This window comes from Leucoraja erinacea, unplaced genomic scaffold (genome assembly GCF_028641065.1).
Source record: "Leucoraja erinacea ecotype New England unplaced genomic scaffold, Leri_hhj_1 Leri_145S, whole genome shotgun sequence".
In the NCBI taxonomy this organism is placed as follows: domain Eukaryota; kingdom Metazoa; phylum Chordata; class Chondrichthyes; order Rajiformes; family Rajidae; genus Leucoraja; species Leucoraja erinaceus.
The window spans coordinates 245,001-250,053 of record NW_026575737.1 but is presented as its reverse complement, the minus strand read 5'-3'; the positions used below and the strand labels follow the sequence as shown (position 1 = coordinate 250,053).

At 49.7% G+C, this 5,053-nt stretch overlaps 1 pseudogene; it reads right to left on the bottom strand.

Annotated features, from left to right (window-relative positions):
• Positions 1–2,653: 2,653 nt before the first annotated feature.
• The window catches only part of LOC129715861 (zinc finger protein 239-like), a 21,153-nt pseudogene continuing 18,753 nt past the window's right edge, over positions 2,654–5,053 (bottom strand).

Genomic DNA, 5,053 nt, shown 5'->3' with positions numbered 1-5,053 from the left:
GGAAACACAACTTATTGTCACTGTTGATGACATCACAAGGGCATTAGATAAGGGGAAATCTATACATGGCGAGGAGAGCTTTTCCGTGCGTCGTCCACAGAGCGCAGAGGATCATTGGGACAGAGCTACCAGCCTTGGAGGGCATCTACCACACACGGTGCCTCAGGAAGGCCGTCAGCATCCATAAAGACTCATCACACCCCTGTAACGGACTGTTTGAACTACTTCCCTCCGGCAGACGTTACAAGGCCTTCTACACCCGAACCTCCAGACTCAGAAACAGCTTTATTCCAAGAGCTATAGCGGCTCTGAACCGGCCCTGCTGAGTGCCCCCCATCCCCCCTGGACTGTCTCCCTCGGATGGTCACGTCACACAGCTTATTTATTTATTTTACTTTTCTTTTTCATCGGTTGGAGCTGCATACTAAATCCCGTTGCACTGACGTGCAATGACAATAAAAATATTATTATTATTATATAATATAATTATATAATATTATTATATAATATTATTATTATATGGCAATCCTTTTGACACTTTTCAAAAGCGTTTAATAAAGTTCCTCATGAAAGGCTCCTAGGAAAACTGGATTACTATGGCATCAGAAATAGTCTACATAATTGGATTAGGGACGTTCTCACAAACCGGACGCAGAGGGTGGCCTGTGAAGGAAACATTTCTTTAGAAGAGCAAGTACTGTCAGAAGTACCACAAGGCACAGTCCTTGGACCACTGTTGTTCCTGACGTATATTAATGATCTACCTGAACACATACATTGTAAAACAAAACTCTTCACAGACGATTGTCTTGTATATACACCTGTCACTGATGTAGATATGAACTCCTTACAAGAAGACCTTAAGTCCTTGGAATTATGGCAAAATACATGGAAGATGAGCTTCAATCTCACAAATGCTCAATTATGGTAATTTCAAACAAGAAGAAACCACCTATTCGAGACTACGTCTTCTGTGGACAAACACTTCATCGTACAAGTTTACAACCATAGCTTGGAGTTCATCTTGATAGCAAGCTTTCGTGGGGGGGAACACATCAACAACACGGTCACTTAAGCCAACTAGGATTCCTTAGACAAAACCTCTGGTTCTATCCAAAGGAAGTGAAAACCACAGCATATACAACATTGGTTACTGGAATACGCTTCATGCGCCTGGGACCCACACAAAACTGGTCATATCAACAAACTAGAAGGGGTACAGAGGAAACCAGCATGCTTTTGTATCGGGAACTACAGTAGAGGTTGCAGTGTCACCCAGATGCTGTCCGACCTGGAGTGGGAAACGCTGGAAACAAGAAGGGCAAGGAACAGACTAGCCGTTGTACAAGATTCAAAAGGGGATCTTGGGCATAACTGCAGAGAGATACATAACATACTCAACAGAAAGGAGAACAAGAAAGAGAAATGATATGCAAATAGAAACCCCATTCGCCAGGACAGATATTTATAAAAACTCATTCTTTGTAAGAACATTAAGGGAATGGAATAAACTCGACAACAATATAGTTCAATCACCTTCACTAGACAGTTTTAAGGGGGTAATAACAGCACGTTAGTCTGCACAACAAATCCAAGTTGGCGAAATGCAGATTACAGACCTGCCGACTACAAATTCAGAAGGTTCAGAGAGAGAAACAGACAGGGGGGGGGGGGGGAGCGAGAGAGAGAGAGAGACAGACAGACAGACAGACAGATGTGAGGCAGACACAAGAAACTGCAGATGCTGGAATCTTGCATAGAACACAATTTAGTTAGAAGCACAGAATCTCTTGCCCAGAGTGGGGGAATCCAGACCAGAGGACATGGGTTCAATGTGAAGGGGAAAAGATAGAATAGAAATTTGAGGGGTAACTTGTTCACATGGTTGTATGGAACGATCTGCCAGAGGAGGTAGTTGAGGCTGGGACAATCCCAATGTTAAAGAATCCATTAGACAGGTACATGGATAGGACAAGTTTGGCGGGACACGAGCCAAACGCAGGCAGGTGGGACTAGTGTATCTGGGACATGTGGGTAGGCGTGGGCCAGTTGGGCCAAAGGGCCTGTATCCACGCTGTATGACTCTAACACAAAGTGCTGCAGTAACTCGGCGGGCTAGACAGCTTCTGTGGTGAACATGGATAGGTGATGTTTCGGGTCGGAACCTTCTTCAGACTGACACGATGTTAACAGATGAGGGGGTGATCGGCAGATGAGTGGAGTAAGTGACAGAGGCGAGAGAAAATGAGGAGATAAAAGGGAGTGAGATTAGGAGAAAGGATGTATATGTGCGGCCTTAAGGGACATTGGTCAGGTAGCATTTGGAGTATTGCTTACAGTTCTGGTCACTTCATTACAGGACTGATGTGGGGGCTTTGGGGAAGGTGCAGAGATCGTTAATCAGAATGGTTCAAAAACAAGAAACTACAGATGCTGGTTTACAAAAAAGGACACAATATGCTGGAGTAACTCAGCGGGACAGGCAGCATCTCTGGAGAGAAGGAATTAGTGACGTTTCAGGTCGAGACTGAAGAGGGTCTCGACCAGAACGTTACCCGTTCCTTCCAGTATTTTATGTCTACCTAAACAGCACCTATCCACGTTGCAGTGTGCCAGCAGGCTGGAGTAGCGGGCAAAGACCTTGCCACAGAGCGGGCAGGTGAAGGGACCATTGCCACACTCAGCACACACAAAGGGTCTCTCTCTGGTGTGTATCCGCTGGTGCTCTCGCAGCCTCCATACGCTCTTGAAACGTGTGGGCCGGCCAGTGCTGCCGCAACTCCCGCGAGCTGTCAAATGCCTCACATCAGCACGAGCAGTCATAGGGCTGGCCACTGTTGTGCACGTATTGATGACACAGGGTGTGGGAGTCCATGGCAAAGTGCTCTCCACACACCGGGCTGGGGACGGGACGGTCACCGGCATGCACCCGCTGGTGCTGCAGCAGGTTGCTGGACTGGGTGAAGCCCTTGCCGCACTGGGCGCATGTGTAGGGCCGCTCACCGGTGTGGATGCGCTGATGCACCAGCAGGCTGCTGGGGTGGGTAAAGCCCTTGCCGCACTGGGTGCAGGTGAAGGGGCGCTCGCCGGTGTGGGTGCGCTGGTGCTGCAGCAGGATGCTGGACTGGGTGAAGCCCTTGCCGCACTGGGTGCACGTGAAGGGCCGCTCGCCGGTGTGTAGGCGCTGGTGCTGCAGCAGGATACTGGGCCGGGTGAAGCCCTTGCCGCATTCGCTGCATGTGTAGGGGCGCTCGCCAGTGTGGGTGCGCTGGTGCTGCCGTAGGATGCTGGACTGGGTGAAGCCCTTGCCGCACTGGGCGCAGGTGTAGGGCCGCTCGCCGGTGTGGGTGCGCTGGTGCACCAGCAGGCACCGGGCTGGGTGAAGCCCTTGCCGCAGTCACTGCAGGTGTAGGGGCGCTCCCCGGTGTGCAGGCGCCTGTGCACCTTCAGGTCCTTGGACGACTTGAAGCCTTTGCCGCAATCGGAGCAGGTGAAGGGCCGCTCACTGCTGTGCACCCGCCGGTGCACCTGCAGCCCCGACAACTGGGCAAAGCTCTTGCCGCATGTGGAGCAACCATAGGGCCGCTCCCCGGTGTGCAGGCGCTTGTGCACGTCCAGGTCCCGCAACGACTTGAATCCCTTGCCGCAGTCAGAGCAGGTGAAGGGCCGTTCTCCCGTGTGCACCCGCCGGTGGGTCTCCAGCTTGCTCGGGCTCTGCCAGGCCTTGCCACACATGTCGCACTCATAACGCTTCTCCTTGTTGTGCCCCGTCATGTGGTCCTCCACTGAAGCTCAGCCCCTCGAAGCTCAACCTGCACACTGAGCAGATGGGGGGGGCTCACTGGCACCCTGGCTGCCCCCAATGGCCGCTCACATCCCCATCCATCCCTCCACAGCAACGGCTCCTAAACCCTGCAGGAGGGTATAAAGTATAAAAATTAAAGCGAAGAAGTACAACAAAGTAACCCCACTTTTTAAGAAGGGAGGGAGAGAGAAAACGGGGAATTACAGACCAGTTAGTCTAAGATCGGTAGTGGGGAAACTGCTAGAGTCAGTTATTAAAGATGGGATAGCAGCACATTTGGAAAGTGGTGAAATCATTGGACAAAGTCAGCATGGATTTACGAAAGGTAAATCATGTCTGACGAATCTTATAGAATTTTTCGAGGATGTAACTAGTAGCGTGGATAGGGGAGAACCAGTGGATGTGGTGTATCTGGACTTCCAGAAGGCTTTCGACAAGGTCCCACATAAGAGATTAGTATACAAACTTAAAGCACATGGCATTGGGGGTTCAGTATTGATGTGGATAGAGAACTGGCTGGCAAACAGGAAGCAAAGAGTAGGAGTAAACGGGTCCTTTTCACAATGGCAGGCAGTGACTAGTGGGGTACCGCAAGGCTCAGTACTGGGACCCCAGCTATTTACAATATATATTAATGATCTGGATGAGGGAATTGAAGGCAATATCTCCAAGTTTGCGGATGACACTAAGCTGGGGGGCAGTGTTAGGTGTGAGGAGGATGCTAGGAGACTGCAAGGTGACTTGGATAGGCTGGGTGAGTGGGCAAATGTTTGGCAGATGCAGTTTAATGTGGATATATGTGAGGTTATCCATTTTGGTGGCAAAAACGGGAAAGCAGATTATTATCTAAACGGTGGCCGATTGGGAAAGGGGGAGATGCAGCGAGACCTGGGTGTCATGGTACACTAGTCATTGAAGGTAGGCATGCAGGTGCAGCAGGCAGTAAAGAAAGCAAATGGTATTTTGGCTTTCATAGCAAAAGGATTTGAGTATAGGAGCAGGGAGGTTCTACTGCAGTTGTACAGGGTCTTGGTGAGACCACACCTGGAGTATTGCATACAGTTTTGGTCTCCAAATCTGAGGAAGGACATTATTGCCATAGAGGGAGTGCAGAGAAGGTTCACCAGACTGATTCCTGGGATGTCAGGACTGTCTTATGAAGAAAGACTGGATAGACTTGGTTTATACTCTCTAGAATTTAGGAGATTGAGAGGGGATCTTATAGAAACTTACAAAATTCTTAAGGGG